Here is a 26,504-nt window from a genome sequence, read left to right on the forward strand (position 1 = left end):
TTATAATTTAAATATATAAAAAATTTAGCTTGAAAATTTTAAATATATTGATGATTATTATTTATATATATTGTGAAATATAAATCTTTTAGCATCCAATATCAATAATTAATAAAAAATAACAGAATTAAAAAAATAAATGAGCAAGGGACACTGCAATTTATAGAGGTTCGAACCATTCGGTAAACAAATGGCCTACTCCTCTCTCTTCAAGCTATCACTTGAAGAAGTTCAATAAAATAATTTTTTTACCTTTTTTACATGAGCTAGCAACCATCCCTAATAATCCTAGTCTCTTTTTAGAGGTAGGAAATTTTTAAATCTATTGCTGCAGCAAGATCATTATCTTGCGGCTAGCAAAAAATCCCATCACTCAAATGGCGATTGCCAATACTGATTGGTGAGGGAGTAAAATAGTTACATTAAATTTTTACATCTTTTCAATTAAATAAAAGAAAATAGTACAAAATTGCAAAAGTAAAGTGGCTTCAACTAGTTATCAACATCATCTTCACTTGATTCATCTACTAACTCGATCCCTTGTTGTTCGAACTCCACATTGAGCCAATCTTTAAAGCAAACACACATTTCTAATATTTTTGGTGATAATTTTGATCTAACACCTTGTTACTTGCAGAGAAAGCAGACTCCGATGGTACTGTGGACACCGGAGGAGTTAGTACATCACGAGCCATGGCAGCCAAAACGGGATATGTGTGTTGGTTTAGGCGCCACCAGGCCAAAACATCAAAATTATTTATTTCATCATCAGAAAATTGCATATCTTTATTTAAATAAAAGTCTAATTCATTAAATGCACTACTTGACGTTATAGTTGTTTTTTTTTTATTGTTTACTTCTCAAAAATTTTGAAAATTCAAATTTTAAATTTCCTTTGGATTTTATTTGTTTTGACGTGTCTTCAACTTGTTGTCTAGGTTTAAAATGAAATTCGTACAAATTATACATTTCATATACTAATTGTTTAACTTCATATTTCGTATCATTTGTATCAATATTCATAGCATTGCCATACAAATCTAAAAAACCATTTACAGCATTCCACTTTTGTGTGGGATCTAACGTACTAACTATTAGGTAAAGTGGTGGAATTTGTGTCCAATATTTCCTAAATTTTGCTTCCATTGGGTCAAGAAATGGCATGTAACTTTGATGTTCACTATATTCATTAAAACAATTTACTATACTATATATTTCTCTTAAAAAAAGGTGAGTTGTTGGGTATTTACAACCAAAAAATGTAACTATAGCATGATAAAATTGTTCTAATATAAAAATAAGTATATCTAACAAATTCCAATCAAGTTCAGTTATGTGATAAGATGGGGGCATTTTTTTATTCCAAAACATTGTTAAAAGTTCTCTATATGGTGTTATCATTTGTAATAACAAAAATGTTGAATTCCATCTAGTTTTAATGTCTTTTGAAAAAATTTTATAGGGCCGTTGATAAGCATGAACTAATTGTTTCCATTCTCTAAGTCTAGACGTATTAGTGCATATGAATTTTAAACAACTTTTTACTTTTTCTAATGACTGAACCTACACGAAGACCATCTTGAACACAGATTTAAAATGTGACATGTACATCTATTGTGAAACAATTTTCAACCTAAAATTAAGGGCACAGAAAGTTTTAATCCTTCCACTGCGACATTATTATTACTAGCATTATCAAAAGAAATAACAAATAATTTTTCCAAAATATTGTAATCTAATACAGACTGCGAAATCGCTTAAGCTATGTAGTTTCCACTATGTGCTTTTACAAGTTCTTTAAAAGTAATTATTCTTTTTTGAATAACCCACATGTCATCTATCCAACGAACTGTCACACATAAATAATGATTATTTGTTAGTCCGTTATACCATATGTCAGACGTAAGTGAGATTTTACTAGTAAGTTGATTAAGTACATTTTTTAGCTTATCTTTATATATTAAAAATAATCTCATTGCTTCATTTCTAATAGTGTTCCTAGAGAAACCTCTAGACTGAATTGTGTACAGTTTTACAATACCACTTAAAAGCAGGATCTTGTGCAAACAAAAAAGTGCATTTTGATTTAATTATCATTTTAGCTAAACACTCATTGTCTAGTTCTGGTTTATAGCGATGAATATTACCTGGAAGATTTAATTGAGTTTGTATATTACTTTTTTTACTACAGGCCATTGCCCCCTCATGCTTTGTCGCGTGCTTTTTTAGATGACCTGTTCCATCGCCACACACAAGACGTTTTTTACATACCTTACATTGGGCCCTTTCACCCTCGCCTTCAACCTGAACTATTTCATAATAGTTCCAAACAGCACTTGTCCGTTGTCTTTTCCTAACAGCTCCCACATTTGACGGACCTGCATCATCTTCTTCGTTCTCTCTAGGTGTTGGTGGGGGTGGAAAATCAGCAGGCTCAGCAAAGTTGATGTTGTCATCTTCTTCTAGTGAGTCAGGTGGAAGTGATTCATCCTGATCTGCATAATTTGTATTATACAAATCATGAATGAAATCCACTAAAGGTTGGGGCTGAGGACGACGAGATGTACGGATTATGGGGTTAGATATGCTAGACCGTGGTAGATCCATAGAACTAGAAAGAGTTCCACGAGAAAAACGGGTGGATTTTGAGCGACGAAGGAAATACATTATTATTTATTGGTTTAGAAATAAGAATAATATCTAACTTGTGAATGGATAAAACTTATAAAATAGAAAGGCAAAAATAAGTAAGAATTAAGAAGTGTAAACTCAAGAACAATCGAACAACAGAATTGCATGGAATTCGAAAGCAAGTGAAAATAACTCATATTTGTTCTCCTATTTATAGACAATCAGGGGACTTGCAAATTTGAATTCAAATTCAAACGTCGGTGAATTTCAAATGCAAACTTAGCACTTGTGACATAAAGCATTTGTCAGGCTGTCACAAGTGCTTGTCACATTGTGACAAAAAGGTGACATAAAGACATAAATTGACATAAAGGCAATCTGGCAAACGTTGGTGAATAATGAATTTCAAATGGCAAGGCTGGCAAGCTTAGCATGTGATATTTATAAAGACATAAGTTGCTTGTGAGTTGACATAAAGGCAAAGCACATGTCAGAAGTCTTGTGACATAAAGGTGCTTGTGACAACTCATTATTCACCAACTCATAAGCAAAGCACATGCAAAATTGTCCATAGGGTCTAATCGGCCAGCCCATAAGGGCCTCATGGGCTTGGCCCATAGGGTCCCAATGAGCTGGGCCTAGTGGGCCACAAGACGGGCCCTTAGATGGGCCGGGCTGTGGGCCCAAATTCTTTGGCCCAGGCCGCCCCCCCCCCCCCCCCATGGGGGCCGGGCTCGGCCCAACTCGTTTGAACAGTGACGGGCTGGGCCGCCCGGCCCTTTTGACAAATCTATTACCGGTTTACCATGAATTTTCTAGCAGGTTTCCCTAGTATGATAGGGCTTGTTGCAGTGGTCACACCACTGCCTATCTTTCTGGATTTCACCCTTAGATGCTGTAGGCTTCATCCGATAAGTGTTTAGGGCAGAATTTTGAGTATTTACCTCATAGTTTGAGTGAACAGAAGCTGATAACATAACCTTTCTCCTACTTTCTTCACGCCTTACTTCAGCAAAGGCCTCACGCAGGGATGGAAACGGCTTTGTCTCGAGCAATTTTCCTCTTACTTCATCCAATTCCGGATTTAAGCCATGAAGGAAATCAAAGACTCGTTCTTTCTCCACCATCTTGCTATACTTCCTACCATCCTCTGAACATTCCCACTTGATCTCATAAAAGAGATCCATCCCCTGCCATAAGGTTGTTAGAATGTTAAAGTATGTTGTAATGAAATTAGAGCCTTGCCTGGTGGTTCGAATATTTGATCGGATTTAGAAGCTTTGAGCGGTGTTCTCTAAATCAGAGTAAGTCTCTTGAACTGTTTACCATATCTCGCTTGCTGATTTGTAGAACAAATAAGTCCGTCCGATGCTAGGCTCCATGGAATTAATCAGCCATGCCATAATGATGGCATTCTCAGCCTCCCACACACCGAAATTGGCTACATCAGAGCTGGGCTTTGGGACATCCCCTGTCAGGTAGCCTTTGCGTCCTCTTCCGCGGATGACCAACAACACGGATTGGAACCACTCTCTGAAGTTGGTTCCATCCAATTTGTGTTGGATGATCTAAAGTGAGTGACTCTCAGTTGCCATCGGGTAGGTTGGAGCTTGGGTGGTCCTCGTTGTGGCCGGAAGAAGATTCGAAGCTATGATGGCTAATGGATTTTCTGCCATATCGCAATCAAAAGCGGCTGATATGAACTAGAGCTCCAGCGCTCGGAAGTCACAGGTACTAAGCTCTGATACCATGCTAAAATTCGTATAGAATAATAACTTATTCCATCTCATTTTGTTTTACTAGATTAAGGAAATATATATACAATAAATCTCCTAAATAATCTCCAAGAATAACTCCTACTTATCTCCTATTTTCTAGGAATAGATTTTACAATATTTAAATACTAATTTACAGATTAGTTGTGAGAGATAATTGATAAATAGTTGTTGTTGATAGCCCTTATCTAGAGCCCATCTTCTCTTTATCTTCCAACACACATGATTTTGGAGAAGGTATCCTAAGAGCTTGCTATGTTCTAGGTTACGCGAAAAAAGTTTTGGAAAGGGTAAATTATTAGATGTTTTAGGCAAGGCACGGTTGGCATTAGAGTGGGATCACAAGCTAACTATAGGAGTCTAAGAACAAGCTTTATCTTGTGAGAGTTTTGAGCTACATGGTAAGACTTTCCTAGGATGAGAGAAGCTGGTCTCAATTAGAAAGTTGCTAGTCAAGCTAGGGGTGCTTGAGCCACTTCGGACTTGAGAGTAGGACATCATCTGTACTACCTCAAGTTGATGATTACCTTAGGCTTTTTACACTCTTTAAGAGATTCTAGGGGTGGCTAGGGGAGGGGTGAGTACCCACAATGTCTCTATAGACTGTGGATATTTGTTCAGTGTTCCAACACCAATCATGGAATTGTCAGGACCTCAAGTCCAACAATGGAAATTCTCTTCATGAGGGAGAGAATTAGGGCCAGGTGAGAGGAGAAAATTGAGGGGGAGGGACAGAAAACAGAGAGATTGGAGGGAGAGAAATTGAGTGAGAGAGAGAGAGATTCAATTGCTTTGAATATTCATCGGCAGCTTCTTGTTCAGTTGAGAAGCCTTTTATAGCTTCTCTCTGGCGCCAACTTACAGGCGGTTATCAAGGTACACTCCCAGTAGCTGTTTTTAGTATAACTACTAACCACTATCAACTACCTTACAACATAATCCCCAAAAGACAAAAGTTTCCCTAATACAATCATAGGGTCTTGACAAATGCCCCCCTGAAAACTTTCTTGTCCTCAAGAAAAGGAAAGGAGCCTAGCTACCTAAGGAAACTGTTGCGGCAAATCAAGGAGATATTCTCATGTGTTATTGTCAGGGTGAAGATGAGTCCACTGCACTAGCACCTGGGTAATAGTTGCTTAACCTTGTGGCAGGTGTCCCTTATGCTCAAATGACCCCCCACAGGTGACCCATGTGAGGTCTGCAGAATCTTGGACTTAAGCTGGTCACAGTCCCCAATTACAAGCCTACCACAAAATCGAATCAACCCATTAGACATGGTATAACCTGGTTTGCTAGAGGGATCAAGAAGTAGTTGTTCCAGCGGCTTTTTAGTCCACACAACCAGGGTATAGCTTGATGCCACCTCTTGCATCCAATCTGGAACTACTGTGGTAATAGTTCCAACTGTCCCTTCATCAAGACATCAGGACAGAGCATCTATTGCCACATTTTCCTTTCCCCTCCTATATTGAATTGTGTAGTCCAAGCCCATCAATTTACTCATTCCTCTCCTTTGCAATTACAAACTGTGTAGTCCAAGCCCATCAATTTACTCATTCATCTTCTCTACAATTGAGTTTGTAGTTTTTGCTGTAGAAGAAACGTCAATCTCTCATGATTAGTGTGGATTACAAAAATCTCATTCTCCAAATAGTGCCGCCATTTCTTAACAGCTATCAACACAACTAACAATTCCTTATCATAGATGCTTAGTCTCACATGTTTGGGAGCTAAGGCTTGATTGAGGTAGGCTATAGGCATGCCCCCCTACATAAGAACAACACCAACTCCCACATTACTCGCACAGCTTCTAAAACAAAAGGCTAACTAAAATCAGGCAAAGCCAGAATCGGTGCCTCTCTCATCACCTTCTTCAATTTATCAAATGCTTCCTCTACTTGCAGGCTCCATTGGAAGTTGTTCCTCTTTAACAATTTTGTCAAGGGCTTGCTAATACTTCGTAATTCCGCACAAAATGTTGATAGTACCCTGTAACCCCTGCACAACCTTCACATCGACAGGCCTAGGCCAATCCATCATGGCAGCCACCTTTTTTGGATCAATACTCACTCCTTGGGCTGAGATAATGTGTCCCAAGTACTCAACTTGTCTTTGGGCAAAAGCATACTTCGATTTCTTCACATACAATTGGTTGAGCCCAAGGATCTTGAATGTAGATTTAAGATGGCTAAGATGTTTGGCAAAAGTTGGGCTATAAACTAGGATGTCATTAAAGAAAACTAAGATAAATTTTCATAAGGGCTCAAAGATTTGGTTCATCAAGGATTGAAAAGTTGCCGGTGCATTTGTTAACCCAAATGGCATAACTTTGAATTCATAATGCCCTTAATGTATTTGGAAGGTTGTTTTATGAATATCCTCTGGTCTCATTTGAATTTGATGGTAACCATTTCGAAGGTCTAATTTGGAAAAAATGGTAGCCTGTTTAAGCTCATCTAAGAAGGTCTTCAATTATAGGTATAGGAAATTTGTCCTTGACGGTTATGGTGTTTAGTTGACGATAGTCAACACAGAATCGTCATGAACCATCTTTCTTTTTTTACAAGAAGGACGAGGGAAGCGAATGGGCTGTGGCTCGGCTGAATAATAGACTGTTATAACATGTCTTTGACAAGGTTTTCAATTTTGGTCTTTTGCTTAGGTGAATATCTAAAGGACTGTGTTGAATTGGGAGCACCAGTATTCTCAATCTTTGCCAATTCACAACCACACACACATGGTTTTGACAACAATAATAGAAACATAAAATCAGAGTATAAACAAAATTCAAAAGATAATGAAAAATATGCAAACCACACAAGAAAACAACTGGTTTATCCTGGTTTAGACCACCAATAGCGATCCTACATCCAGCCTCAGTCTCGAAGCAATCCACTATGAAATCTTGATGAAATCAGTACAAGAACCCTCTTCTCACACGAGTACAATGCTCTATGAGATTACAAAGAACTTTCCCTACAAGCCTTTCCTCTCACTTTATAGCAATTCACTCGTATAGCATAACATTTTATAGATCGTGACTACCCACCTATGCCTCTTATTTATAGACAAATTAGGGCAGTAATTACAAGGACTAAATAAAAGAGAACACAATCTCTAATATATCTCTTATAATACTACAGAAGTTAGACTCTCTCTAACTTAGTTAATTTCAGCTGCTTGATTTACCCAAGAATTCCTGTGATTTCTTCTAAATCTTCAAGGCTATACTTGATGCAAAACATAACAGACCAAATATTAACTGGTTCTGAATTAGGCTTAAGTGGAATGGCATAGTCAAATGAACGTTGGGGAGGTAAGGACAAGGGTTTTGCAAAGAGATCCCTAAACTCTTCCAATAGATTATGTAAAGAATCAGATTCGTGTACCTGCCAAATAGGCTGAGTTGAGCTACTAACAATCACTAACAGCCTTCCCCCTCGTGGTTGCATCTCCTCCCAGTAGAGGTGTCAAAGGGGCCGGGCTTTGGCCCGACTCGCCACTGTTCAAACAGGCCGGGCCGGGCCAAAGAATTTGGGCCCACAACCCTGCCCCGGCCCGTGGCCCACTGGGCCCAACCCGTTGGGACCCTATGGGCCGGGCCCATGAGGCCCTTATGGGCTGGCCGATTAGGCCCTATGGATAATTTTACATGTGCTTTGCTTATGAGTTGGTGAATAATGAATTGTCACAAGCACCTTTCTATCACAAGACTTGTGACATGTGCTTTGCCTTTATGTCAACACACAAGCAACTTATGTCTTTATAAAGATCACATGCTAAGCTTGCCAACTTTGCCATTTGAAATTCATTATTCACCAACGTTTGTCAGATTGCCTTTATGTCAATTTATGTCTTTATGTCACATTTCTGTTGCAATGTGACAAGCACTTGTGATAGCCTGACAAATGCTTTATGTCACAAGTGCTTAGTTTGCATTTGAAATTCACCGACATTTGAATTTTCCCTAACGTTTGAATTTGAAATTCAAATTTGCAAGTCCCCTAATTGTTTATAAATAGGAGAACAAATATGAGTTATTTTCATTTGCTTTCGAATTCCATGCAATTCTGTTGTTCGATTGTTCTTGAGTTTTCACTTCTTAATTCTTACTTATTTTTGTCTTTCTATTTTATAAGTTTTATCCATTCACAAGTTAGATATTATTCTTATTTCTAAACCAATCAATAATAATGTCTTTCCTTCGTCGCTTAAAATCCACCCGTTTTTCTCGTGGGACTTCTTCTGGTTCTATGGATCCACCACGGTCTAGCACATCTAACCCCACAATTCGTCCACCTCGTTGTCCTCAGCCCCAACCTCTAGTGGATTTCATTCATGATTTGTATAACACAAATTATACAGATCAGGATGAAACACTTCCACCTGACTCACTAGAAGAAGATGACAACATCAATTTTGTTAGGCCTACTGATTTTTCACCCCCACCAACACCCAAAGAGAATGAAGAAGATGATGCAGGTCCGTCAAATGTGGGAGCTGTTAGGAAAAGACAACGGACAAGCACTGTTTGGAACTATTATGAAATAGTTCAGGTTGAAGGCGAGGGTGAAAGAGCCCAATGTAAAGTATGTAAAAAACGTCTTGTGTGTGGCGATGAAACAGGTCATCTAAAAAGGCATGTGGCAAAGCATGAGGAGGCAATAACCTATAGTGAAAAAGGTAGTACACAAACTCAATTAAATCTCTCAGGTAATATTCATCGCTATAATCCAGAACTAGACAATGAGTGTTTAGCTAAAATGATAATTAAATCAGAATGCACTTTTTTGTTTGCATAAGATCCCGCTTTTAAGTGGTATTGTAAAACTGTACACAATTCATAGTCTAGAGGTTTCTCTAGGAACACTATTAGAAATGAAGCAATGAGATTATTTTTAATATATAAAGATAAGCTAAAAAATGTACTTAATCAACTTACTAGTAAAATCTCACTTACGTCTGACAAATGGTATGACAGACTAACAAATAATCATTATTTATGTGTGACAGCCCGTTGGATAGATGACATGTGGACTATTCAAAAAGAATAATTACTTTTAAAGAACTTGTAGAAGCACATAGTGGAAACTACATAGCTCAAGCGATTTCGCAGTCCGTATTAGATTACAATATTTTGGAAAAATTATTTTCTATTTCTTTTGATAATGCTAGTAATAATAATGTCGTAGTGGAACGATTAAAACTTTCTATGCCCTTAATTTTAGGGGAAAATTATTTCACAATAAATGTACATGTCACATTTTAAATCTATGTGTTCAAGATGATATTCGTGTAGGTTCAGAGTCATTAGAAAAAGTAAAAAGTTGTTTAAAATTCATACGCACTAATACGCCTAGACTTAGAGAATGGAAACAATTAGTTCATGCTTATCAATTGCCTTATAAAATATTTTCAAAAGACATCAAAACTAGATGGAACTCAACATTTTTGTTATTACAAATGATAACACCATATAGAGAACTTTTAACAATGTTTTAGAATAAAAAAATGCCCCCATCTCATCACATAAGTGAACTTGATTGGAATTTGTTAGATATACTTATTTGTATATTAGAACAATTTCATTATGCTACAATTACATTTTCTAGTTGTAAATACCTAACAACTCACATTTTTTTAAGAGAAATATATAGTATAGTAAATTGTTTCAATGAATATAGAGAATATCAAAGTTACATGCCATTTCTTGACCCAAGGGAAGCAAAATTTAGAAAATATTGGACGCAAATTCCACCACTTTACCTAATAGCTAGTACGTTAAATCCCACACAAAAGTGGAATGTTGTAGATGATTTTTTAAATTTTTATGGAAATGCTATGAATATTGATACAGATGATACGAAATATGAAGTTAAATAATTAGTATATGAAATGTATAATTTGTACAAATTTCATTTTAAACCTAGACAACAAGTTAAAGACTCATCAAAACAAACAAAACCCAAAGGAAATTTAAAATTTGAATTTTCAAAATTTTTGAGAAGTAAACAATCAAAAACAACAACTACAACATCAAGTAGTGCATTTAATGAATTAGACTTTTATTTAAATAGAGATATGCAATTTTCTGATGATGAAATAAATAATTTTGATGTTTTGGCCTGGTGGCGCTTAAACCAACACACATATCTCGTTTTGGCTGCCATGGCCCGTGATGTGCTAACTCCTCCAGTGTCCACAGTACCATCGGAGTCTGCTTTCTCTGCAAGTAATAGGGTGTTAGATCCAAAAAGATTAAGATTATCACCAAAAATATTAGAAATGTGTGTTTGCTTTAAAAATTGACTCGATGTGGAGTTTGAACAACAAGGGATCGAGTTAGTAGATGAATCAAGTGAAGATGATGTTGATAACTAGCTAAAGCCACTTTACCTTTGCAATTTTGTACTATTTTCTTTTATTTAATCGAAAAGATGTAAACATTTAATTTATCTATTGTATTCCCTCACCAATCAATATTGGCAATCGCCATTTGAGTGATGGAAGTTTTTTGCTAGCCGCAAGATAATGATCTTGCTGCAGCAATAGATTTAAAAATTTCCTATTTCTAAAAAGAGACTAGGATTATTAGGGATGGTTGCTAACTCATGTAAAAAAGGTAAAAAAATTATTTTATTGAACTTCTTCAAGTGATAGCTTGAAGATAGAGGAGTAAGCCATTTGTTTACCGAATGGTTCGAACCTCTATAAATTACAGTGTCCCTTGCTAATTTATTTTTTTAATTATGTTATTTTTTTTATTAATTATTGATATTGGATGCTAAAAAATTTATATTTCGCAATATATATAAATAATAACCATCAATATATTTAAAATTTTTAAGCTAAACTTTTTATATATTTAAATTATAAATAAACATTCTTCTTTTTATATGTGTATTATTTTTCATATCAATTCACAAGAAAATTTATAAGACATATAGAATTTTGAAATATAAAATGATGAAATAATATTTAAAACTTAAGATAGAAAGTTGTTTAAAAAGGAAAAAAAGAAAAAAATTGGTTTTTATATATGCATTATTTTGATATTTATATATGTATATATTATATGCATTATTTTTTAAAAAATTATTTAAAAAAAAAAAAAAGGGGGCCGAGCCCGGCCCTGCCCTCTAGCCCACGTGCTGGCCCAGCCCGGCCCCCCTGTAAGGGGGCCGTGGGTTGGCCGGGCCCTATCCATGGCAAAAGGGGTCGGGCTGGGCTCAGCCCTTTTGAAAAGCCTGTGGGGCTGGTCGGGCCGACCCTTTTGACATCTCTAACTGACAGGATGGAAACCAAGGGATCAAAGGCGAGGAGGACCAGCTGCATATGCAACCGAGGCTGAAAAAGGGACACCAACGAATATTTCTCTAACTAAAAACCAAATTGAAGCCTTACAGCACCTACTCAATCAAACAAAAATCCAGAAAGCAAAACGTGAAAACCACCCAGTTGTTTCCCTAGCAAAAACAGGCAACAAAAGCTATTCCTTATTATCTCAAATGTCCAATTCGACCAGTTGGATTATAGATATTGGAGCAACAGACCATATGACAAGTTCTTTTAAACTTTTGTCTAATTTTGAACCAAGTGGTCAAGGAATAGCTGTAATTATGGCTGATGGTACAACCTCTATGGCTAAGGGAAGAGGGATTGCATATATATCTGGATTAGTGTTACAATCAGTTCTATATGTCCCCAATTTAACATGTAACCTGTTGTCTATGAGCAAAATAACAAGAGAAAGAGGTTGTGCACTGATTTTTTCTCAATATTCTTGTGTTTTTCAGGACCTATCATCGGGGAAGATGATTGGCAGTACTAAGGAAAGCAGGGGGCTCTACCAGATCTCAAGTCCTGATCATTCTACTGGAAATAGGTCTTACTTTCAATTTTCTTTAGCTACTTTTTCAGATTCGGACATTATGTTATGGCATCAAAGATTAGGCCATCCTAGTTTTGAGTATCTTCGTTTTTTGTACCCATCAGTTTCCAGCAATAAAATTCAGCATTTTAAGTGTGAGAATTGTATCCTTGCAAAACACACTAAGAGTTCTCATCCGAATCACCTCTATAAACCCTCAAAACCATTTCATTTGATTCATAGCGATGTGTGGGGCCAGCTAGGGTGCCTAATCTCACTAACACTAGATGGTTCATTACATTCATGGATGACCATACTAGGGTTAGCTGGGTATTTCTCATGAAGGACAAATCCGAAGCCTACTCTTTATTCAAAAGTTTTCACCAAATGGTCCAAAATGCCTTTCAATCGGCAATACAAATCTTGCGGACTGATAATGGTCAAGAATATTTTTCAAATGAATTCAATCAATACCTCCTCGAGCATGGTATTATTCACCAAAGCTCTTGTCCATACAACCCTCAACAAAATGGGGTAGCAAAACGAAAGAACTGTCACCTCCTTGAGATAGTCAGGGCTTTGATGTTTACAAAATCAGTTCCCTATACTTATTGGGGAGAAGCAGTTCTCACTGCAACCTACCTCATTAATCGACTTCCTTCCAAAGTTCTGAAATTTCGAACACCCTTGAATGTACTTCTTGAGAACTCTCCCCATCATACCAGAATCTTGAACTCTCTTCCTCCTAAGATTTTTGGCTGCACTGTTTTCATACATCAAAATCAACCTCAATCAAAATTGGATCCTAAAGCCCTCATGTGCATCTTTATTGGATACTCTCCAACACAACAAGGATATAAATGTTATCATCCTCCTACACGAAAATTCATTGTCACCTGTGATGTTTCATTTGTCGAGCATCAATCATATTTCCAAAATAACCCCAAAGAGGTTAACTATAATTGCAATCCAATCAGTCTCATACCTGCTACTCTACCTAATCTTCTGCCTAATACAGCTGATGGTTCCGGGTCTGATATCTCTACCTTACACCATCAAGGGGGAGAGAAAGAAAGCACTATAGTTCCAGTAGCAGATCAGCCACCATTAAAAGTGTATTCTCGCAAACCGCGCGATCCTCAGCATACCAAACCATCTGAACCACTGGTGATAAGTCTAGAAAACAACAATTCAAGTGATGTTGAAGTCCAAACTAGAGTGGAGCATGAAGAACATAATCCAAGTGATCCTGAACTTCCAATTGCCCTAAGGAAAGGTGTGAGATCCTACACACAGCACCCCGTCTCTAATTTTTTGGGGTATTCAAAGTTGTCTCCAAAATTCAAATTGTTCACTACTAACCTGGATAATATAGCTATTCCAAGGGATATATATCATGCCGTATAGGATGATAGGTGGAGTGCAACAGTTCTGGAAGAAATGCGGGCTTTGAAAAAAAATGGAACATGGGAAGTTGTGGACTTACCAGATGGCAAGCATACAGTGAGCAACAAATGGATATTTACTGTAAAATACAAAGCTAGTGGAAGTATTGACAGATTCAAGGCCAGACTTGTAGCTCAGGGATTCACTCAAACTCAAGGATTGGACAGGAAACGTTTGCTCCAGTGGCCAAGCTAAATACTATTCGGGTATTACTATCCTTGGCAGCCAACCTCGACTAGAAATTATATCAACTGGATGTAAAAAATGCATTCTTAAATGGTGAGCTAGAAGAAAAAATATACTTGAGAATACCTCTGGGCTTCGAAGAAAATTATGCTAAAGGCAAGGTATACAAGTTGAAAAAATCATTGTATGGCCTCAAACAATCTCCTAGGGCGTGGTTTAAAAGATTCAGTGATACCTTACATCAACTGGGATACCAACAAAGACAAGCAGATCATACTCTTTTTACAAAGATAGAAAGTGATGGCAGAAGAACGGTGTTGATAGTGTATGTTGATGACATTATCATCACTGGTGATAACCACCATGAGATAGAGAAATTGAAGCAACAACTGAGAGAAGCCTTTGAAGTAAAAGATTTGGGAGAATTAAGATATTTCTTGGGCTTGGAAGTAGCGAGAAGTAAGGAAGGTATATTTATAACTTAGAGAAAATACACCTTAGATCTTTTAAAGGAAACAGGCAAACTAGGGTGTAAACCTGCCAGCACTCCTCTAGAGCCAAATTGGAAGAATAAAGAAGGAAAAGAAGAGCATCCAGTTGATAAAGGAATGTACCAACGCTTAGTAGGGAAACTTATTTATTTATCTCATACAAGACCAGACATTGCCTGTGCTGTGAGTATTTTCAGCCAATATATGCATCTCTCGACTAAGAGACATCTAGAAGCAGCTTATCACATTCTCAAGTATCTAAAAGGAACACCAGGAAAAGGGCTATTCTTCAAGAAAAATCAGGATAGAAGTATTTGTGGTTTTGCTGATTCTGATTGGGTAGAATCTATTGAAGATAGTAGATCAACATCAGGGTATTGTACCAAGCTGTGGGGGAACTTGGTAACTTGGAGAAGCAAGAAACAATAGATAGTTGCTCGAAGTAGTGCCAAGGCTGAATATCGTGCAATTGCTCAAAGTATTTGTGAGATAATATGGATAGAATGGTTAATGAAAGACCTATCTATGCCAGCAGCATCTCCTAAATTTCTTTATAGTGACAGCAGATCGACCATCAGTATTGTGAATAATCCAGTGCAACACGATCGAATGAAGCATGTTAGGATCGATAGACATTTTGTCAGGCAAGAAATGGAACAAGGAGACATAAGACTCACTTATGTACCAACAGGAAATCAAGAAGCTGATATATTAACCAAAGCCATGCAAAAACAAGGATTTGAAATACTCAAAGGCAAGCTGGGAATGATTGACATCTATCCACTAGCTTGAGGGGGAGTGTTGGAAGATAAAGAGAAGATGGGCTCTAGATAAGGACTATCAACAACAACTATTTATCAATTATCTATCACAACTAATCTGTAAATTAGTATTTAAATATTGTAAAATCTATTCCTAGAAAATAGGAGATTATTTAGGAGATTTATTGTATATATATTTCCTTAATCTAGTAAAACAAAATGAGATGGAATAAGTTATTATTCTATACGAATTTCAGCAATGTGGATTGAAGAAGAGTCTGCAACTCTACCAAGGCAATCATATCTCTCGCCCAAGGAGCCTTACTCACATTTAACTTCTCTTTTTTTGCTTCTTTTTTTTTTTTTTTAGTGGGGGAGGGGAGATTTATTTAATAAGAAGGAAATTTTAAGGGATGTTGAGGATTTATATATTAGAATTTCAAGAAATAACCAGAATAATCAATTAGTGGAATGCCAGTGTGATAACTAGAGACCAACAACAATCAAGCCATAGTCAACTGTCAAATTGACTAACATATCAACAAAATAATGGGGAATTAAACAATCAACGGTTGAAGTTGGTTGTGGCTCGGGCAATTTTGAAAATCCAAAAACATGACATTCAGGCCAAGGCTATTTGTGTAAATGGATGTCGGCTTTGGATTCCTCGCATCAAGATGAGCTCAAGGATGTAAAGATTGGTAAAGTTCGAGAAAATATAGTCATACATGATTTTTCAAGATAAAATACTATAGGCACGCAAAATGAGGAATTTACCTATGTAGAATTATGCAATTGAAAACTCATAGAATGACATTTGATGTGACATAAAATGGCAAGGCATGACTTTTCTTCCAAGGCATGGCTTGAAAGAAATGAGCAATTGGTTGACTAACTTGATGGCTTGAGAGATGTAAGAGAGATCATGGGGAAGAGATTATTTCTATCCAAAGTGTAATTATAAATCGAAAATGCTACACAAATACAGAGTTTTAGCATTTCATGTGACACTCAGCATTAATGTCCAATTAATCGCCAGTGATTATTCACTGCATTGTGAATAATCATAGATCAGTGAATAATCACCGGTAATTAATTAAACGTTAATGCTAAATGTCATGTGAAGTGTTAAAACTCCATGTTTGTGTAACATTTCCAAATATAAATATATATAGGGGGAAAAGGAGAGAGATTGACTTGAATGATGGTTACTTGAGGGGTGATAGGTTATGATGAGTTTGGTACAAGGCAAGGCCATGTAAGAGGGGGCATGCTTAGAGTAAAGAAGTGCGGGGAGAGATAACTCTCTCAATTACATTACATACATATAAGTGAATATTTTTAAACATAAATAAATGGAGTTAAAGGATACCCAAAAGACCTAAATGCCCCTAGAAACTCAACCAATATAAAAGGGGCCAAGCACCCACAATTCTCCCATTTTGCCAGCATGGGAGAGAAGGGGGAGAGAGTGTCAACCAGCAATGAAAAAATGGGAAAGAAATGAGGAAGGAAGAGGAAAGGATAGGTTAGGTATTTTCCAAACAAGCTTATAGAAGGTAAAGAATCTCAATATTCTAGAATGATTTCAGCTTGTGAGAAATGCAAATATTATCCTTAAAAATGTGTCATTTGTGTGAAGCATGCTCTTCCTTTAGGTTTTCATTTTTTTAGCATGAAGCATGGCCATGATCTAATTTGTGTTAGAACATATTTTCAAGCATGGGTGTGAGATGCTTACATGTTGGCATGTGAGGTGTTGAAATTTATGAAGTATAGATGTTGGTTTCTTCATCCCTAAAATCCATTTTGGAGCCCTTTTACTAAGCTTTACCACTTATTAAGCATACTCACTCTGTTAGGTGACGGAGAGAAGTTTGATACTTGAAGGAAAAATTTAAAAGTTCATGTGTGGAAGCATTTTAGTAGTTTGTGTCAATCATTTTCTGAAAATAGAAAACCATGTCAAGAAGGCATTATGCGTGCATCACTTCGTAGTTAGTGGCATGAAAGAATGCATATGGGAATATAATGTTGTATTAAAATCAAAACTTTTAAATGTTATATTCCTATGGAATATTTGTGGAAGATGATTTTATTTGGAAAAATGATGACTTCTACTTTAAGGGAGATCTTTAGGAATATTTAGAAAAATATATACATGTTTTAGCACAACTTATGTGGGATAAGACTTAAAGATTTCAAAGTCTTTTTCATGGATTTCTTGTACACTATTCTCAGGCTTCAATGAACTATGTTTCAAAATAGAGGTTGTATGTTTCAAAACTTGCATTACAAAATTTAGTTAAAAAAGAGGATTGTTTCAAAATAAGGTTGTCTAGAATATGCATAATGTTGCTTAGTTTTGAAATTGTTAAAAATGATGGAACCTCTTCCTGTTAATTCATTAATCCGAGAAGAAGCTTTACATATCCTCTTATAGACATGAGGACTTTACACCATAGGGAAGGATACAACAAAATAACTCTTATAGACATGAGGACTTTACACCATAGGGAAGGATACAACAAAATAAAGGAAAGAATCAATTATATACAATTAGGAAATCTCCTAAACTAGAATAGGAAAGAATTGACTATATACATTAGGAAACTTCCTTAAACCATTTTTTAGAAACTTCCAATAAAGATAGTTGTCACCAACCATAGCCGCCAACCACAATGAGAATGTGTGGGAAGCACGGGATCACGAGCACATCAAACTATGTAGCCAAAATATGAAACTTTGGCTACACAGATCCACATATTTCATCACTCTCCCTCAAGTTGGTGAATGTATATCAACCATTCCCAACTTGCACACCAACTCTTCAAACAGCTTTGTTGGCAACACCTTGTCAAAAGATCAGCTAGTTGTTGTTCTAAGGGCACATGGGGAATACAAAGCAACCCAGCTTCGAGCTTCTCTTTAATAAAGTGTCTGTCCATCACCACATGCTTGGTTTAGTTGTGCTACATAAGATTATGCACAATACTGATGGCTGACTTATTATCACAACATAACTTGATTGACCCATTGCTAAAAATTCTTAGGTCTTCCAAAATGATCTTCAACCATAACAATTCACATAGACCTAGTGCTAATGCTCGAAACTCAACCTTAGCACTAAATCTTGCTACTACTCCTTGTTTCTTACTTCTCCAAGATACTAAATTTCTCCCAAGAAACACAATAACCGATGGTGGAACACCTATCAATCAAAGACCTCCCATAATCGGTATCAATGTATCCAATAACATCCAATCCAGCTTCTGATTTAAATAAGATCATTTTACCAGGAGTAGTCTTCAAATAGCACAAAATTCATCTCACAACTTACACATGTCCTGCCATGGGACAATGCATGAACTGACCGACCAAGCTTACTGCAAAAGCAATATTTGGTCTGGTATGAGACAAATAAATCAATCTTCCAACCAATCTTTGGTATCTCCCCTTGGTCCATTGGCTGACCATTGAAATTATCACATAATTCATTAAATTCCACCGGAGTACTGGCACCTTTGCCACCCAACAAACTTGTTTCATGCAACAAATCAAGAATATACTTCCTTTGAGACAAGAAAATACCAGCTTTGGAATAGGCCACCTCTATTCCCAAAAAATACTTCAAAACTCCAAGATCCTTGATCTCAAACGCCTTAAACAGATTATCTTTAAGCTGTGCTTGTTCCTTACAGTCATTCCCAATGACTATAATGTCATCAACATAGACCAAAAGTGTTGTCACCCTTCCTCCACGAGAATGCTTAAAGAAAAGAGTGTGATCACCCCTACTTTGAAGATAACCCATATGTTTCATAGCTTTAGAAAAGCTATCAAACCATGCTCGGGGGGATTGTTTAAGCCCATAAAGAGCTTTCTTTAGTTTGCATGCCCTTCCTGAAAAACCTTTGTCAAAACCTGGAAAGGGTTTCATAAACATCTCTTCCTCTAAATCCCCATGCAAGAAAGCATTATTCACATTAAATTGCTGCAACTTTTAGCCATAATGTGCTGCTAGAGCTAATAGGATACACACAGTTTTCATTTTAGCCACAGGTGCAAAAGTTTCTAGGTAATCAATACCATACGTTTGAGTGTATCCTTTAGCAACTAGCCTGGCCTTATACCTCTCCAGGGTTCCATTTGCATTATATTTTAGGTTAAAAACCCACCGACAACCCACAAGCTTGATCCCCTTTGGCTTAGAAACAATGTCCCAAGTATTTTTTTCCAAGGCCTACATCTCCTCCTACATTGTTTGAACCCAATTCTGACCTTTGAAAGCCTCACTAACTGTCTTAGGAATAGGAATGGCATCCAAGGAAGATAGGAATCCTTTATGTTTTGAAGACAAACAATGATAAGAAATATAATTAGCCAATGGGTGTTGAGAGCAGCTACTAATGCCTTTTCGAAGGGCAATGGGCAGATCCAAATCACTAGCAACATAATTAGGTAATGAAACAAAAGGGGAACAAGTGATTTCAATACCAAGATTTGGAGAGGGTACTGGTGCTAGGAGAGGATTTGGAATAAGCTGTTGCTGCCGTGTCCGTCTCTGAAAAACATAGGGAGACCCTTTGAATCGAACTAGTGAGGATGGCAGCAAAGTTGAAGGCAACCCTGCGTGAGGGTCTTGCCGATTCTGCTCATCTAAAGAAAGAATAGGTGATTCATGGATCTGAGAATCATGAGGTAGGTCAACATTTGTATCAACCCAAGAAATATGTTTCCCTTGATCACCAATGCTAGTAGGTCCAAAGAACGATTGGGTTTCAACAAAAGTAATATCTTTGGTCACATATAATTTTCTAGTAGCAGGGTGATAGCATTTGTACCCTTTTTGAGTGGGTGAGTAACCAAGAAACACACATTTAAGGGCTCAAGGATCCAGCTTATCACTATGGTGTTTGGACACATGAACAAAAGCAACACAACCAAAGACTCTTAAAGGAAGAGGAGAATGAAAAACTACTACTGGAAAATAGAAGAACAAGCATTGAACCGAGCTTTGATGCTTTAAGAGAGTAGAAGGAACTCAATTAATCAAGTAGGCAGCAGTCGAAACTGCCTCTCCCCAAAAATGCTTAGGAACAGAATGATGAAGTAGAAGAGCTCCAGTAACATTAAGTAAATGCCTCATTTTCCTCTCAGCCATACCATTCTGTTGTGGAGTATCAACATAGGATGACTCATGAAAAATTCATTTTTGCTAGAAAAAATGATGCAAGCGATGATTAAAGTAATCCTTTGCATTATCAGTCTGGAATTTTTCAATTTGAGATCCAAATTGATTAGATATCATCTTATAGAATATAGGCAAGATAGAACTGATAGTTGTCTTATTCTTTAAGAGATACACCCAAGTCATTCTAGTACAATCATCAATAAAAGTAATAAACCATCTAGCCCTAGAACAATTAGGAATTCTAGATGAACCCCACACATCCGTGTGAATCAAAGTGAATGGAATAAAGAATAATTTATTACTCATGGGATAAAAGAGTATGACGTTTAGAAAACTCACACACTTCACAATGAAGATTAGACACATCTAAATTTCTAAGTAAAGCAAGAAACATAGACTGCATCGAACTAATAAAAGGATGCCCCAAATGACAATATTGAAGCCAAAAATCAATGATGGAAGTAGACTAAAAAGAATAGGCACTGATAGGTTGCTCCCCATTAAGAGCAGCATTACTTGTCTTCAAGTAGCACAACCTGTTCCATTCCTCAGCAACATCAATCTTCTTCCTTGTGTCCAGTGCCTGAAACTCACATTTGTTAGGGAAAAAAAAAATGCAGCAATTTAGATCCTTGGTCAATTGACGGACAGAAATCAAGTTGTTAGAAAGATTAGGCACATGGACATGTTGGATAGGTAATGAGGAATTAAGGTTTACATTATCATGACCAGCTATAGGAATTGCATCACCATTGGCCACTGTTATCTTTTTGGGGCTACTTATTGGGGTATAAGAGTCAAAGACATTTATATCAAATGTCACATGATCGGTAGCCCCTGAATCTAGGATCCATAAATTATTCCTAATAGTATGTGAGGCAATACTAGATTCAGAATTCAAACAAATACTTGTTTGAGCCATGGAAAAAGAACCATCTTGAATGGTTTTCAAAAAACTCTTAAGCTTGCTGATCTCCTCAGCATTTAGTTGTTCAGCCATGATGGCTGAATCTGCCTTCTCCAGGGTAGATTCTTCCTCCCTAGTTGCTTGAAAGGCTTGAGTTTGGTTCCGAAACTGAAGTTGTTTCATGCCTCCCACCTTGTTCAGCACTGTTTCTTTTCCATGGAGCTTAAAGTAGGTCTCCCTAGTATGCCTGGATTTCTTGCAAAAAGGAACACCACAAACCATCTCGATTTTGTGACTTAGAGTTAAATTCAGTCCTACCTTGTTGTGGCTTAAATCGAGTAGCATCCTTTTTATTAATCACCATTGCAGATTCCTCAAAAGGTATTTCATTTAGCAAAGCTATCCTTCTATATTCCTCACTACAAACAATAACAAACACTTCATTGAAAGAGGCAAGTTTTTCTTTACCTAGAATCTGCACCCTTACTTGATCAAAATCAGCATTAAATCCTGCCAGGAATTCTACTACCCTGTCCCTTTCAAATATTGCAGTTATAGTGGCTGCATCTTCACTACATTTCATTTTAATATCTTGATAATGATCAAACTCAAGCCAATATCCATTCATTTTATTGTAATACTCAGTGACAGTTAAAGATCCTTGTCTTGTACTACTTATTTTCATCTTAATGTCAAACACCACAAATACATCTTGTAGTTTAGAGTAAGTATGCTTTTCAGTGTCCCAAATCTCCTTAGCAGTAGATAGGAACATGCAATTTCTACTTACCTCAAGCTACATTGAGCTCCACAACCAAGACATAATCAAAGAATCCTCAACTTCCCATGCAGCGAAACCAAGGTCTTTAGCATTTGTACTTGGTTCAGTTAGGTGAACCATCTTCCCTTGTCCCTTCAAAAAGGTCCACACGAGATGTGTCCACTGCAGATATTTCCTCCCATCAAGCCTATAGGAATGATGTATTCCTAGTAGGTCACTAGTAGGAGTACTTCCCATTGGAAGATCACACGAAACAACCTCTCTTCTTGTCATTGGAGTAGCGATTTCTAAAATTTCTGACATGCTAGAGATTGGGAAGGAACAATCAATCTAGCAACCTAGGATCAACTTCGAATATTGCTGTGGCAATTAAGGCACATAGGAATGAGAGAATAAACAGAAGTAAAAGACAAGACACTGATGGTAGGAAAAATGGTGCACTAGAGGCTTCGGATAGGAAGAGTGCAATGAAGGCACTTTAGGGTTTTTAGATGAGCAAGAGGATGGCTCAGATACCATGTTAAAAATGATGGAACCTCTTGCTGTTAATTCATCAATCCGAGAAGAAGCTTTACATATCCTCTTATAGACATGAGGACGTTACACCATAGGAAAGGATATAACAAAATAAAGGAAAGAATCAATTATATACAATTAGGAAATCTCCTAAACTAGAATAGGAAAGAATTGACTATATACATTAGGAAACTTCCTAAAACCATTTTTTAGAAACTTCCAACAAAGAGAGCTATTTTAGAAATTTCCAATAAAGAGAGCTGTCACCAACCACAGCCGCCAACCATAATGAGAATGTGTGGGAAGCACGGGATCACGAGCACATCTATTAGAGTTTTGTCTTGAATAAGAATGATGTTGGCAGTGAGAGTGCATCAATATTTAAGAGGGTATAGAAAGGCAGTGACCAACTTGTAATTAGAATTTAAGTTGGGGATTAAATCAGTAATATCCATACCCGGTTATGTAATTGCCTAGGAGTTAACGTCCTAGTTTCTATAAATAGGGCAAAGGGCTAGGCATTTATTGATGCATGATATTCACAAGAAAGCTAAAGAGAAAAGGTTGTGTAATTAGTGATAGTTCTTTGTAGTCTTGTATGCTTGTAATCGTGGGCTCGAAGGCTGTACTGATCTCGTTCTAAGAAATCAAAGAAGGCTGCTCTCGGAGGGTTCTAAGGCTAGATGTAGGGTTGTCCTAAGGGGCAATCTGAACCAGGATAAATCTGGTGTTTCTTGCTAGTTTGCATTTTCTATTTCTATCTCTATTTCAATTCAATATTCTGTTGTGTTGTGTTCTGATTTGTTTTGATAGATATGTGAGTGTGTGCGCATGGAAAAGCAATAATTTCATCCAAGAAAACAGTTTCCAGTGTTCCCAAGATAACAACATCAAAATAGAATGACTTTCATTGCAATAATCATATCTACTATTCCCTTCACATCCACTACCCCATCCTCGAAAGTTTTATCCATAATAATCTTCACTCTATTCCTTTAGCGATCCTTCCCTGAGTACCAAACTTGATATCCAAACTCCATCAACATTTGAACCTTTCTTGAGAAAATAAAGTATTTACTTCTCTTAACTTCTTGCCCTGCCTAGCGATTAAGGCGTATGGTTGTGGTGGTTGTTGTTGTTGTTGGCTTCCTTACGATCTTGATAGTGAGGGTAAATTTGTAAAAGTATGCAACAACAAAATATTTCAGGTTTTTATATGTAAATGATCAAGGGTAAAAATGTTATTTACACCATAATGAGGGGTGAAAATAGGACTAATCAGGCACAAAACCATCCCGATATAACATGTCACAAGGTACAGTGTTAAAACTTAAGAAAATAAATAATACATGATAGTAATAGCTGTACCAATTTAAAATCAAGTCCAAAATAAACTCAAATAGAAGGATGAAAGCTGCAAAATCTGATTTTGTTCCTAGATCAACAAATTAGAATGAAATTTGTTATCTCAATGGTGAAGGGTTAGAGAATAATAAAACAAGGAACTAAAGAAGAATATAATCTGTCTGATTCTCAATCAAAGAAATAAAATATTTCCTAAAACCTGTACTACAAGACATTTTATATGTTCCAGCATAACTGGTTCCTGTATAATACTTGACGGAAACTTCACTGGTCTGAGAAAACCAGTGACTCCAAAACAGACCCACTGCAGAAAAATCCAACTTGCTCTACGTTTAATGAACTAAATCACCATCTCACCATCCCCTTCTATTTTCTTTCAGAAACTGAGCATCCACCTTTCCTAGACCAAAAAAATAATAATAATAATAATGGTCTTAAATTTTTGCACCATATTCAGAAAGGAAAACCTATCAAATAAAAGGTCTTCAATTTTTCTCAGGTTGTTATATGTTCAAGTATCAAACTCAACAATTTCTCGTGTTTAAGGATATGACGATAGAGATAAACTTAAAGCTTTTAAATACCAATTATATGTGTTTAATGTAAAAGTGGTGTTCATAAACTAGAATAAGAAAATTTATGAATAAAATAAGTTCTTTCTGAATGATTTCATGGAAAACTCTTTTACTTATATGTATTGAGCCCACATCCATCAACCCATGACAAATACACACCCCCTATTTCATCCTAGGTGTAAAGTTTCCAACGCGAATACTTTAAACCCCAATCTTAAACAATATTTGGTTAAATTCAAATATGGACAAAAATAAAGAGAGATTGATATACACAACACCCAAAATGACAAGCATGAAATGCCCAAAACTCCGAGGTCTATTCCACAAAAAATGTAATTTTCCAACATCACAACAATTTGCAATAGAGAGCGCATGAATAACGTTCCAAAACTTAGAAACCATAACAAGATTTGAATAAGTACAAAGAATCACTGGAAGTGATCCAACAGAATAAAAGATTTCCTCTTTCTCTAGGGTCATTTGTACTCTTCAATATCTTTCTCACCCGCATACCAAACATGCGCTTTAGAACAATCCATTCAGGGGGTGAAAATTCTAATTCTAGCATTTGAGAGGTCAGGCCTTACGTAAATGGTATTCAAATCAGCAGATGGATCCCAAAGCAGTCAAAATTGGTATTACAATAAATAAACTGGCAGATATATTCAGAATCCCACGCATATATTGATAAAATTGGGCATAAAGTAAAGGACCTGAAAATCTTCCTCAAGGGATTACATAACGGGATTGAAAATAGCTAAACAGCAGCCAAATTACGCAAATGGATATTACACAAAATGCGAATTAGGCACAGAACGAGAAGAGGGTTTGGCAATCACCTAAAGCGAAAAGTCAAATGCCAAGCATCTTGGAGATTATGAAGCAGAGGAAACCGAGGAATACGAGGAGGAAAAGGTAGTCCACGAATACAAAGAATTTGGTGGAGCCGTGGCTCCTCTTTACATTCTTCTTCTTCTGCTGCTGCTGCTGAGTCGGCTCCTCCAGCGGCTCAATCCTCGCCATTTTTTTTCTGTGAAACTGAGATTGAATTGCAGATCGACAGGATCTAGGGTGACCGCAAAATCACTTCTCCCAGAAAAGGAAATGGCAGAGAAAGTAGTCCTCCGTTTAAATTGAGCAAGAGCCAAGAGGGGAAAGAGGACGAGAAAGAGGAGGCGGAGGAGGGAGGACTCCTCTTTTCTTTTATTTTCTGTTTCTTTTCGTCTTCTTATTTTCCATCTCCAACGGGAAGCTATTTCTGCTCGCCAAGCAAATATAATAATGAGCAAATAGCAAATTGATGCTTACTATAGACCTCGTCAACGTAAAAATTATTTGTCAAAAATTTGGCCAAATGTGGTGATCAAGCTATCCGTCTGATCTCTCCCCTACGATGATCATCAATATCGGAAGAGGTCTGATGAGATGCGGCGAAAACAAAATTGACGGGAGAAAAAAATGTGCAGACAAGACGACAAAAGATCTAAAAAAAATGATTGAAAAAATAAGTTATATACATAACGAAAGTTAAAATCAAAATGACAATTATTAGATCTCACAATTATGATGACCAACGGAGGCTATGACGACCATCAAAAGCCGCGACAGTGACTAGTAGAGGCGACAAGCATTATGAGTTGCGAATGCTTACACGTCTTACTGTTCATCGTCCATCTCATATTGGTTTGTGGTTTTTTTTTTTTTATATATATTATATGAGTGATATTGTATATTTATGTATTTTATTATTGATTTGTATATTTGATTATTGAGTTTGTGTACATACGTGATTATTTTATATATTATTAATAAATACAATCAAAATTTATTAATAAATAAATTAAATATGAAGTCAAATAAATAAGATAACAAAGTGTAGTTAGAATAAATACATTTTTTTGAGATAAAATCAAATTAGAAAGTGAATTATTTATAATATAATATAAAACATAATAGAAAATAACATATGACAATTTCTAACTACCAATTTAGTTCCATAGGAGATA

The 26,504-nt window shown here is 36.5% G+C and overlaps 1 long non-coding RNA gene across 1 annotated transcript in view; it reads right to left on the minus strand.

Moving 5' to 3' along the window:
- Positions 1-25,783, minus strand: part of LOC127792113 (uncharacterized) — a 45,863-nt gene extending 20,080 nt beyond the window's left edge. Inside the window, exon 1 of the long non-coding RNA XR_008021084.1 lies at positions 25,338-25,783. This is a non-coding gene — a long non-coding RNA (uncharacterized LOC127792113). The remainder of the gene's footprint in view (positions 1-25,337) is intronic.
- Between the last annotated feature and the right edge of the window lie 721 nt (positions 25,784-26,504).

This window comes from Diospyros lotus, chromosome 15 (genome assembly GCF_014633365.1).
Source record: "Diospyros lotus cultivar Yz01 chromosome 15, ASM1463336v1, whole genome shotgun sequence".
Classification (NCBI taxonomy): domain Eukaryota; kingdom Viridiplantae; phylum Streptophyta; class Magnoliopsida; order Ericales; family Ebenaceae; genus Diospyros; species Diospyros lotus.